The sequence below is a fragment of the Dermacentor variabilis genome, chromosome 9 (assembly GCF_050947875.1).
Source record: "Dermacentor variabilis isolate Ectoservices chromosome 9, ASM5094787v1, whole genome shotgun sequence".
In the NCBI taxonomy this organism is placed as follows: Eukaryota; Metazoa; Arthropoda; class Arachnida; order Ixodida; family Ixodidae; genus Dermacentor; species Dermacentor variabilis.
The window spans coordinates 113,111,931-113,125,149 of NC_134576.1; the positions used below are offsets into that span (position 1 = coordinate 113,111,931).

Below are 13,219 nucleotides of genomic sequence, written 5' to 3' on the forward strand. Positions count from 1 at the left end.
GGTAACGCTAATACAGGGATAGTGGCAGCTCGCGCGCAATGATGCAGGAAAGGTTTTTTTAGAGCGCGGCTCTTAGACGCGCGTTCCTGCGTTGAGCGTCGCTGTGCCTCGGCGGCCTTCGTAACCGTGCGAACATGCACAGTGAAAAATTGTTGTGCTACACTGCGAGCCTATCATCGAGGCAACGGGCGCTCCCCCCTCATTCTTCTGAAGTGGTTGGCCTTGTGGTGAGCTTTAAACACCGGCTGACAACCTTGAAATTGTCATATTAGGCCAACTCGCCCAACTATTCCTTATGCAAAAAAGAAGTGAGGCGTGCAGACAGGACACAAGAGTAGAGAAGTGGACAACACGAACGCCGACTATCAACTGAAGGGAGCAGTGAGAGGAAAAAAAGAAAGAAGACACAAAACTAATCTGCGCAAGATGACCTTTTTTGCATAATGAATCCTTACCAACTAGCTCAGCTGTCTGTCGTTCTATCGCCCAACTATGTGCACGAACCTTCAATATTCCACGAAAGTGCCGACCCCTCCCCGTAGGTCGAATTGAGGAATCCGGTGGCGCGCCGCAAAAAGACTGCTGCCGCGACGAAAGGGAAATGTTACGCGGCAGACATCAGCACCCACCCTATACTCGTTTCTGCCGCCCATGTGTCGCCAAAGGAATTTACGGCAGGACCGGTCTATTGTTAAGAGAGAGAGAAAGAGAGAGTCGCCAGCACCACTACGGTGCGCTCTCACCGCTGCATGCAGGCTATCTTTTGCTATAGCTGTACATATTGTACAAAGCTTTTCCATTTCTTGTCGTCTGCTCCAAGAGTTCGTCTCTCGTCTTCGACCCCGAGTCACAATAATATGAAAGAGCGAACGCTGAGCGCAGCGGGTCATGAAAGGCGGCGATAGCGAAGCCAGCGCGAGGAGGAAAACGGAGGAGGAGGCTACAGTGAAAGCATGAGGCGCAAAGTGGAGGAGGAGACTAAGGCGCGATGGTGAAAAGAAAAGCGTAGCGCTGCGCAATACGGGCTCCGCGGCGACGACCGCTACGAGACAGCGCCAGAGTAGCGCGCCGTCTAAAACTCCTAAATGATCTAAAGGTAACGACATCTCTTCTCTCCTCCTCCTATGCCGGTGCTCCTTCTCTCGGATCCTCCCGGGTGCCGACGGTGGGGGCACCTCGGCCGGGTACAGTTAGCAGACGCTCCCAACGTTCGCCCCTGTGGCTTCAATGATTTGGTCGTTGCGTTTACGACAGGAGAGGTTCATAAATTAGTAACTCCTACCGGTGTCCACGTTGCACTGCTTTATCGAAGCTACTCAAACTGCGATCACTTCGATTGCGGTGTCAACGGTGGAGGAGGTGTGCTCATGCGAGCTGATGGAGGGTTTTTTTTCTCGAACGGCACCTTTTCATCAGTTTGATTTGAACTTCAACGCCAGCAAGAGAAATTGGAGCATACGCTTTCTTTATGTAGATATTTACCTTTTACTTTTCAAAACACAAGCGTAAGGTCTAGGCTCTGTAAGAACCGATGGTGGTGTACCACTTCCGTAATCTGTCAAAGGCAGCGTTTGCTCGTACTACAGAGAGGCTTGATAATGCATCGGGCCGTAATTTCTTGATGCCGTAATTTCGAAGGATTGGGTTTTCAAATTGGTCTTCGGTGGAGTGATCCTAATATTAATAAGCTAAGATTTGGTATGACACAACTTTTTGAGAAATGATACAAGGCAAGGAAAAAAATACACGCCGTGTCATTTCACAATTTATTTCGAAAATAAGAACTGTTGATATGTCAGTCCGCCATGTGCATGGTCATAACAATTTTATCAACGTCGAACGACGAAAACGGTCGGGGTCATTGCGCGCCCCTTCGTTAGAGGTTTGTTTTACCTTACCTAACCCAGTTCAAAATGTTTCAACTAACCTATATTTGCACGCCATTTTTGAACCCAATATAATTTCGGCTGTGTTTAGCGGATGTCTGCTTTCTGATTTATTATGCGCACACAAGATATAGCTGCCGTTACGGTTACTCGGCAGTTACTGCGGCAGTCGGCAGTTACTGTGCCTAGGCACAGTAACTGCCGACTTTGGTAACAACCCCGCAAATACAAATACAGGCAGCAATGCGCGCTGCATAAAGGCTATAGACCTGCATCGCGAGTAGCATGAACAGCGGGGTCTCAAACGACGAGAACCACCGTTTCAGTCTCGAGATCGTCAGCGGAGTCACTGAACGGCTGGTCGGACTAACGCATTAAGCGCAACTTTCATGTCTAAGCCTAGCAACGGTTTCAACTACAACGAAACGAGTGGGCCAAGCAATGTGCGCGACATCATAGTGTAGCCTGCCGAACCAGAAGTGTGAACGGTGAGGCCCAGAGAACATGAAGTACGGCTTTCGTACCATCGAGTGGTAGCTTACAACTACAACCGTGCCGAAAGTTATTTACACCCGCCGTGGTTGCTCAGTGGCTATGGTGTCGGGCTGCTGAGCACGAGGTCGCGGGATCGAATCCCGGCCACGGCGGCCGCATTTCGATGGGGGCGAAATGCGAAAACACCCGTGTACTTAGATTTAGGTGCACGTTAAAGAACCCCAGGTGGTCTAAATTTCCGGAGTCCTCCACTACAGCGTGCCTCATAATCAGAAAGTGGTTTTGGCACGTAAAACCCCATATATTATTATTATTATGAAAGTTATTTAGTGCGAAAAAGGGTGCGGACGCTCGCGCTTCTAACCAAGTCGACCGAAAAAATACCAGTGACTTCTGATGAACGGCCACTTCCCTCGCAAGGGCGCGGGTTTCGCGCATTTTCAAAGTTTGCCCGGCCGATTCTCTGCAGCCAAATCTTTCTGCGATACTCGTTGCTTCTTACGGATGCAATAACGAAAAGTCTTTTCCCCTAGCCTCCTCGATTGTTGCACCCATAAGCACAACATAGGCTAGGCATCGCCGCAATACGTAAACGGCGCCAGCGCTAGCGAAACGCTACCCGCCAAAACTCCACCGCCAGAAACCAACCGAAGCGCGATTTCGAAACCCGGGAATGGCGCCGACGTCTGCTACGGACCAAAAAAGCGCGCGCTGGCACGTGACCACGGCGCTACGACCAATAGGAGGGTCGGCTCTCCAGAGACGTGGCAGGCGAGAGAGAAATCGGCAAAGTTCAGAAGAACTCGTTACTATTTTATTCAGGGGTTTTAGCGCTGTCGTCTGTTCGCCGTTGGCATGCGGAAGCTGCTTCGGCCGATACGACATGCGGAAACAAAGGGCTGCATGAGCGGAAGTCTGTCTGTGGCGGCTGCTGTGAATTGCGCCCATGCGCCACCCACGCCCTGGCCCTCGCGATCTCCAGATTAGCGAGGCAGTCGCGCCCCATTTCGTGCCGTTTGCAACGTGCCGCACGAGTCGATTGTCTGCACCAACCAATATACCGCGAAACCGATACACGTATAATAGAGCGGCGCTCAAATTTCGCGTTATGGAGTATCGCAATCGTCGGTGATATTTTTCGGCTCTCAAAATGCAAGTTCTCCCAAAATATGACCTTCAATATCGCGTTTGTGCCCTTTAGAGATTTGCTTGGGAGATATTGAGCTAATAGGTCTTTGTTGCTACCGAGGCGGTTCACAATGACTTTTCAAGTTTTCTCGTTGACAGGCGTTGTCGAAGTATTTGTCAGACGCGTAGAAAGTTTGCCAGAGTGGTTCCGGTGGTCATGAGAGATAACACGTAGGCTTGAGCGTGTACAATTCGGCTCTAACGGCGCAGTGCTAATGGCAACTGGCCGCAGTCAGGCCATCGACGCAGCAGCCCGATGTTCGAACATTACGCATGCTTCTCTCATGTTGACACAACTTGCAGTAGAATACCTTTACAACAAACACGTCTGGAACGAAATGACTTGTATAACGAAGGAATAACTCTGCGTCCGCTCTAGCGTAAGCTGCGCGGTGCGCAATGTTTACAACGAAGTGAACTGTATAAGGAGGAATTAATAAGGAGAAAATCTGACATCCACCCATTCGTAGCTAATGCTACAAAGGAAACCCATACGGGTTCCTCGAAAGAAAAGCCTCGGATTTGAAGAAAAATTCGTCGTTCGGGACTCGAACCTGGGACCACCGCCTTTCCAGGGCAGCCGCTCTACCATCTGAGCTAATCAGGCAGCTAGCAGATGGCATGGCGAAGTCGAATTTGTCAACAACTCAAAGCAAAGGCAAGAGTTTGACGTAATAGTTCTGCGGAAACCCGCAAGATGGAGAGAACTAATTAATAAAGGGAAAATCAGATATCCACCAATTCGCAGCAATTGCTACAAAGGAAACGTATACGGGTTCCTCGAAAGAAAAGCCTCGCAGTTGAAGAAAAATTCGTCCTGGTCCGGGACTCGAACTCGGGACCACCGCTTTTACGGAGGCCGCAGGCACTTCGTTTATAAAAACGTTCGACTGTATTATACTTCTTCGACGTGACTGGCACGTACGTACACGTTCCAAATAGCACGATCTACACCATTTGTGTGCGCACTAGCTTCTATTCGGCTAATGGAAATAATTACCTTCTTCCATGCCTCCCTGTAGCGGGAGCGTAGTCAGTTTGTCGTATTCTCGCTTCGTGGTACGTAACGAATTGGGACGTTGCGTTAAACTGCACCCCCCCCCCGTCCCCCTTCGGGGTCCGCACTCATTCCCTAGTCCCTTCCTCGGAGTTGAACTCTACCAACACTGCGAGACATTGTACCACCTTCGGTTTTGCCCCAGGTTGTGCGGTTTCTTTCTGGGTCAAAAAAAAAAGAATGAAAAGGATACTTATCTCACCAACATGCGTTAGCGTCAAACGTATACTGTCTGTTTTACGCAATCCCGTTGGTCCAGCTCTTTTGTATAGACTGGATGACAGGCCATTTACGGAAGCAAAGATCCTGGGAGCCTGTCCTCACAGTTCATTAGCCCAGAACGCAGTTCGAACGCTTTTTCACTAACTGAAGGCAACAGACTTCAGTGCCCGACTACAGGCACCCTACACCTAACTTAGTGCATGTGAAAGTGCGGTATAGACTCATGTCTTCTCTCTACTATTTCACTCCCCATTCCCCTCCCCACCTGTAAGGTAGCAAACTGGACTTAGTCTAGTTAACGTTCCTGCATTTCCTTCTTCCCATCTCTCTCTCTTTCTCTCTTCGAAGAAACCCAAATGGAGCTGAATAGCTAGCTAGCTATAGCTGCAAAGATGTTCCCCCAATGTGCCGAATCTGTACAACTTCCTTTTTCGTGGGCTCATGCCTATCCAAAAATAGTTCCACCACGTGGCGACCGCAGCCGCTCAGATAGACCTGAAAAGACAGCTGGGAAAGAGCTTTGTCTTTGAGTTTCGGCGTGACAGAACTATGTTTTCTCGTATATTCGGAATTCTATTCCAAGGAAGGAAGGAAATCAACTTTATTCAGGTGCTGCAGGCCACGAGAGCTTAGGGCTCTCATGGAGTGGGCGTCTCCCACGACGGAACCGGGAGGTTGAGTTTCCTGGCGGCGTCGTGGACCTGCTGGACGGCCCAGAGTTGGGGAGCGAGTTCTTCGCTCCGGATTGCTTTTTCAAACTTGCGCTTTTCCGGTTCGGAGTTTATGTGAGCTGGCGAGCACGGCCAGAGTAAATGATATACGTTAAGGGATGTACTGCAATTCTTGCAGTAAGACTTGTCGTAGAGCTCAGGCATGTAATGGTGTAATCTGTTTTGCGTGGGGTATGTGTCTGTTTGTACCATTCTGAGTGTAACCGCTTGAGCTCGAGTGAGCGTGCGGTGTGGCGTGCTATACTGCCTGCGTTGTAGGTAGTAGTGTTTAGTGATTTCATTGTATGTAGTGGGCGCGTCCTTATTCTCCGAGTGGTTGGGTGAAGCCGCGAAGTCTGTAAGCGCGCGCGCAGCCTCGTGTGCCGCCTCGTTAAAGTTGGGGACGTCGCCGATCTTGGGTCCTAAGTGTGCCGGGAACCAGTATATGAAGTGGTTCTTAATCTCTTTCTTTGAAACAAATCTGATAGCCTGTGTGCAGATCGTGCCCTTTTGGAAAGCTCTGATAGCGGCTATGGAGTCGCTGTAGATATGGGAAAGATTGTCGTTATTCGAAGCTATCATGTCTGCAGCCTGTCTGTAAGTTGTACTTGACGAATCTTAAATGCGTAGGCATTTCTATACCCACGCAGCCCACTCAACGATAGAGAGAAGAAACTTTTATTGTCAAGGTTGACGCGAGTTTTCTTTGCCAGCGGTGTGGGCTAGCGTGGCGCCTGCTTCGCCGCGACGCTATCCAGCCCATTCCGCCAACCGTATCTGGTCTTGCGGGTTGGACGTTTTCGTCTTCATATCCCACTCTTTGTGTGAAGGAGCTCGCCTAAACTGTTCTCTTGGGTGAGGGTTCTTTTGGCATCCCTACAAGATGTGGTCTTGGTCCGCCAGGGGGCAGTTACAATGTTTGCAGTTTGGTGGACATCCATCACCGGTCATTGCAGCTAGTCCTTTTGGACTAAGTACAGATCTAGTCGGTACTCTCCTTAGGTTAGTGGCCTGCATTCTTGTCAGTGTCTCGTGCAGGGATGGATATATTCGCCTGGATTTGCGGTAATAAACGGTCATTTCGTTAAAGGTGCTGATACCTTCATGTCGGTCAACCTTGTCGGGCAAGCCCACCTGTCGGTTGCTAGCTGCTCGGGCGGCTAGGTGGGCGGCCTCATTGCCAGGGTTGCCCGCATGAGCGGGTATCCACACCAACTTCAATTGATTGAGGTTTTTGTTAATGATTCTAAATGCTCGAGGGGAAATGAAATCCGAGGTGTCGTTACTAATAGGATGCAGATAGCGCGAGTCATTTCACTTTCTAAGAAAGGTGATGAGAACAATTTGGGAAATAACCGGCCATTATCTATACTTCCTGTGCTTTCAAAGGTTTTCGAAAAAGTTATATTAAGGCTGCTAACTGAATTTGAGCAAAAACCGAATCTGTTAACTGACAGTCAGTATGGTTTCCGTAAGGGTAATGGGCATTCAACTCGCTTTGCTACCACAAAAAGAACACCTACTACAGCATTTGGAGGAAGGTAAACTTGTTTTGGGCATCTGCATTGACCTATCAAAGGCATTTGATTGCATTAATCACAATCTCCTAATTCAAAAACTTGAACGCTATGACTTTCGTGGCAATGTCGCTTCTCTTATACGTTGTTATCTAGAATACCGCCAACAAATAGTTGTCATAAATGCCTATCACACAGATCCACTACCTGTCTCATCAGGCGTCCCACAAGGTAGCATTCTAGAGCCTTTCTTTATTTAATATGTATGTGAATGACATTGTTAAAATTAATGAGAGTGTGTAATTTATCATGTACGCTGACGACGCCAGCATATTGATAGGTGGTAACGATATTGATGATCTTGTCGACGACGCTGATTTCACGTTAGCAAAATGAATGGACACAGATGAATGGACACGTAGATGAATGGACTCGTAGGAATAGCCTCCTGATAAATGAGAATAAGATGAAAGCTGTAATATTTCGAGCTAAAAACAAACATATATCAATCAGCAAACTTATCTCAATAAATGCAACACCTATTGAGATTACTTTCAGTATTAAAACATTAGGCGTCACTTTTCATGAACATATGTCATGGGATGCTCATGTGGATAGCGTGGCAAATAAACTCGCGCAAGTAATAGGTTTAAAATACAGAATTTGCCACATACAACCACCGCAGACTATGATGTTAATCTATATTTCATTGTTTTCCAGCTGAATGAACTACTGCCATCTAATATGGTCTGACACAACACACGGAAACTTAAACAGGCTTCATAGGTTGCAGAAAAAGTTCCTTAGAATTGTTGAGGGCTTGCCCTATCACTCGCACACACAGCATCTTTTTGACAAGTACAACGTGATCCCAGTTGACAAATTGTTCAACTCCATCTTAGGCAAAGCATTTAAAAAATATAAAATAAATAATAGCTCCTTTCTACAACGTTTAGCTAACCTACAGGAAAACACTACTGCCCGCCTTACACGTAATACTATGCCCTGGAAAGTGAGAACTTATAAAACAACGTATGGTCTAAAGACACTACAGAACAAATTACCCAGGTTACTTAATAGATTAAATAATGAAAACGTTAAACTTGAAGATATAACATTGAAAGAACTTCAACAGCATTTTAACAAATTCTAGGCAGTTACTTTCTTAATTTTTCGTTTCTGCAAACCAAGTTTTTCTTTGCCCCGTTATCCCTAACAGTGTACATGGTGAGGGAATGGTTCCGTTTCCCCTCTTTCAATTTACAATGTGTGTTTTATCTGTGAGGTTTTCCTTTACCATCATTGTGCATGTATTACTGTCATTTCTTGCGGATAAGTGAAACTGCATTTATGGTATTTCTTTTATGACTTCTCCGTCGTTGACTGTGATGATTCATTGTATGAGTGAACTTCGGATTTGTATTTCTATCTTGCCTTATTTTTTGTGTACGTTACATTATACGCTCGTAATGTGTAATTTCAAATGTGACCATGTATTGTATGCCTTTTTTTGTCCTTATGTAACTGGCCCGTGTATGGGGCGCCTACGGCTCTGTCAAGCTGTCATTGATGACAGCTTTTACTGCAGGTCTCCCGTGTCGTGTACTTTTACGGGACACAAATAAAGACATTATTATTATTATTATTATTATTATTATTATTATTATTATTATTATTATTATTATTATTATTATTATTATTATTATTATTATTATTATTATTATTATTATTATTATTATTATTATTATTATTATCGCTGGTTTCGGGTCGGATATAATAATCTTGGTGCGCGGGATGGAGGTGCCCATGGCGATAGCGGCCTCTTCCGCCTCCACGATGGAAGATGTGTATACCGTCGCACAGGTGATGGTGTGTCCGCCGCCAGTAGTGATGGCTATGGTGTGTCGACCATCACTGGTGCGAGCAACATCCATGTATATGGCGGGTTGATTTTTGTACCATTCACAGATTGCCGCCGCCCTAGCTTTGCGTCTACCGCTGTTTTCAGTGCTCATGTTTTTTGGGAAGCGGGGAGATAATGATCTTGGTCCGGATAGTGTTAGGTATCCGCTTTCCCATGTGTGTGCCGGATAATCGAACTGCTTGAGCCCATTTGTGGGCCTCTATGATTTCTTCAGTGTTGTTATGCACCCCTAGACTCAAGAGTGCCTTCGCATTAGTCCATTTTCGTAGCCCAAGAGCCGCATTGAATTACGTTCGGATTAGACTGTTAATCCATTCCAAGTCCCTCTTCCTGAGATGCAAGTAAGGCCAGACATACGCCACTCGGCTCAGAAAAAAAGCCTGGATTAGTCTGCAGGCATCTTCCTCCTTAACTCCGTGCGTCGGTTGGAGACCCTCCTGAGAAGGTTCTGTAATTGCCCAGCTGTAGTTTGGAGTCGTGCTACGGCTTCTTGGTTGTGCTTGTTTTGCTGGATCCACAATCCCAACTCTCTGATTTTAGGAACCGATGGGACCGGTTGTCCAGCTACCTGCACCTGAATGTGTGCGGGCATATTGGCAGCCGGATTTGCGGGATTTTTGTTCTGGACTATAAGCAGTTATGATTTTTTCGGCGAACAGCTGAGGCCATTGTTTTGCAGCGTATTTCTGCACTGCGTCAGCCGCTGCCTGCAGTGATTCTGAAATTGCTCCATCCGACCAAGTGCACGTCCAGATCGTTACGTCATCGGCGTAGATGGCGTGCCTGATATGAGGAATCCCTTTGAGCTGCCGGGATAAACCACTCATGGTAGTATTAAAAAGGAAAGGCGAAAGTACTGCTCCCTGTGGTGTACCTCTAGTGCCGAGCTCTATGGTTTTGCTTTGAATATCGCCTATGTTTACGGTGGCAGTACGCCCCTTGAGGAACGTGGTAATATAGGTATACGTTCTCTTACCTACGTTCATGTTGGATATGTTTTCTAGAATGGCTCGATGTGAGACATTGTCAAACGCTTTGTGTATGTCTAATCCTAACACTGTTCGAGTTGCGCGTATAGGCGCTGGGTTAAGGATATAATTTTGTACTTGCCACAGTATGTCTTGGGTGCACAATTTGGGTCGAAAGCCGATCATTGTCTCTGGGAAGAAGTGGTTGGTTTCAGCATAGTCAACCAGCCTATTGAGAACCACATTGCTCCATAGCCTTACCAAGACAAGAGGTAAGGGATATGGGTCTGAGGTTCTCTAGACTGAGTGACTTGCCCGGTTTAGGAATGAAGACCATGCTAGCGAGCTTCCACTCCAGCGGGAGTGTACCGTTTTGCCAGTGCTGATTAAAAAGCTTGGGGTTCGAGAAATTTGTCCGTACGTCACGTGAGGCGAATGCAATGGCTCATACCCACGAAAGGCTGAGGCTACAAGCGCTCAGCAAAAATGAAGCGAACGGTGCCTACATTCATTAATGTCGCCTATACAACACACAGAAAAGCACACGTTCCAATAAAGAGCGAGCTCAAAACAAGCATCCCTACCATTAGTAAAGCACTGCATGACCCCTTCAGCAATTGTAGTGGTGTTTTTGCCATAGCTTCGCTGGACATCCAGGTTGATAAGAACCGATAAGAGTTGATAAAGTTTGGATCACGTTCGATAAGTTTGATAACAACCGATGAGGGTTGATAAGTGCTAAATTTAGTCGAATCAAGTTTCATAACGTTGATAATGATACCGCGGGCTGCGTTGAGATGAGTAAGTGGCAGATTGCTCGCGCATACTTAGACAACTCCTAGAGGAGTTCCGGCGCGAATTTTTCTGACGCAATTTAGCTTAAAAATTCAGTTGGTTCAATCAGGTACTTGTGCTTGGCGGAGGGCCTAGAAGAACAAGGACGTTTGCTGCACTTCCACACATGTGCGTGCGATCCTGACGTAGGTCGCTTGGCGTGGTGGCGCTTGTCTAACGTCCGCAATAGCTTCATTGTACATACACTTTCACACGGTGGAATGGAGGCGAATTTTTCTCTCGAACGCTCTCTTTTGAAAAGAAACCTGGTCCTGACTCCTTTCTCGGCACTTTATTTCGTAATATCGAAGATTTCCATACGCAGCTGCTATTGGTCAAAAGCTGACGTCATTTGAAAAGGGTGTTTGGACCAGTGCGCTTGTACCTACTGTTACTCTGTATGTGTCCTGACGCAGTCTAATAAACGTGGTTAAGTAATCGAAAATCTGCTTCCGAATTACGGTAAGGATTACGTACTCACGAAAGAAGCCGACTGTCGTCTGCTAACGCCCGCGTAGGAATTGTGTGTCATGTGGCCTCGCACCCAGCGAAACTTGAGGTAAGACCACACGCACGCTTTCCAGCGTTCGCTAGCTCCAGGCCGGTATACTGGTTAGAAGCCTTGGCAGACTTCGATGCTAATGGAGCGCGACAGCACTTCGAATATATATATTGAGTGTGATAGGACTGCGAAATGAGCAAGTTGGATGTGGCTCTCATACTTCTTACCCTTCGGTCAAGATGGTGCCGGACAAAGCCGGTCACCCCCCCCCCCCTCCATATAATATAATAATGGATCCATAATGGATCATATGAGCGCGAGCGCGCACTCAAGCCCCGTGGTGCACAGAGCACACCGTGCGCATGCGCGCTACAATTTAATGTAGCTGCGGTCTGCAACGCGGAGTAGATACCGCTGCTGCCGCAAGGTGCCGCGAAGTGTGCGTTGGCTGAGAGACCTGCGCTCGATGGGGAGAGACAACCGCGTTTAGCTGTTTGGAGTGTCGTAGGCGCCGAAATTGGAAGTAATGGCGTCTACATGAACATCCAAAATCAAATCTGAACTGCGCGCCACGGTGACGTTCAGTAGGCGGAGCACTGTAAACACGCCGTCGCTCGGCCGTAGCCTTATAGCAGTGCCAAGCCATTTAAGAAGGAACGAGAGCACGCCGAATGGAGTCACGCCCGGTATTTGACTGCCAATTACTCCGCTTCTTTTGAACGCATCGAAGTACTTTTTGTGGCAAAGTATTTCTGAAATAGTCTATTTTAACTTCAAAGGCGCTTCTCGCCTTCGATAAAGAAGTCGCAGTATCGCCTGAAAGGCGAAGCATCGATCACGATAGCAAATTAGTGGGCACCTATACAAAATAAGTAATGTAGTTTCATCGGCCGTATAAAGTTGTAAACAAAGGCATATTAAATAAATTCAAAAGCATAGTGCACATCTCACTCGATGAGCTCGGAAGCTTGCTGTCAGAACGCTGGTGGGAAGAAGCACCGCAGCAGTAACGAGCGGATGGACCTTCGTGCTGCCTCCCTCATAAACACGAACTAAGTAGCGCAAACACAGCGCCCGGCGGACTCACCCCACTTGCAAATGGCTTCCCGGGCCTCCTGAAGTGGAACGCTCGCCCCTCCCCTGGAGCGTTGCGCGCGACGTAAGACGCCGCGCTTTCTGCCCGCTTTCCTACGTTACGTGCACGTTACGCGTGCGTTACTCTCACTCGCACATGCAACACACAGCACGCTGCAACGATTTTATCGCCCTTGGACGTTATATGGAACCTTACGGCGACAGCGACGTGGATGGCGGAAATGCGCATGGAGTGTCCATATAATTGGAGTAAAAGTGGTTCAGGGCCCCTTTAAGGGCGCTGGCGTAGCTAGTGTTGTCAATTGTATGTGAGTAATAATTTTTTTTTCTGTCGCTGTCGAGGCGAACACTCCCAGAATTCGTTGACCGTGGCTGCCGCTGGTGCTGATGATTTCTTGCCTAATAACTCGCATGGCAGCACAGCGAACACCTAAAGAGACAAAACTCGTATTGCGAATCGACTCATATATGGCTCCGTTTGTTTCACCTCAGCAACTGTACCCGGTGGCCCGCTGGGCTCTACGAATCAGTCAGTGAGACAACGAATGGAAGCAAGATATCCTCAGCCGCAACAAATATGCGCCTTCAAGTGCATAATTCCTTTTCAATAAAGCGAAGCTTTCTATACCTTCTCTATCGAGGGTTGGCGCGTCTGCTCCGTCCGCTGCATGCCAACTGTTCCGTGGGACGGCCTGGAGATGCTGCAAAATATTAAACTGCGCTTATGCCAGACATGGCGGTATTGGAAGTGATCCGCTCTCCAAGATGAAGTGTGATCCCTGGTGGCGTTGGTCACTTGGTAAGTGAGACATGGGTTTCCG

General features: G+C 47.5%; 1 protein-coding gene across 1 annotated transcript in view; it reads right to left on the bottom strand.

Moving 5' to 3' along the window:
- Positions 1-13,219, bottom strand: part of LOC142558501 (uncharacterized) — a 157,551-nt gene that overhangs the window by 50,753 nt on the left and 93,579 nt on the right. The window lies entirely within an intron of this gene.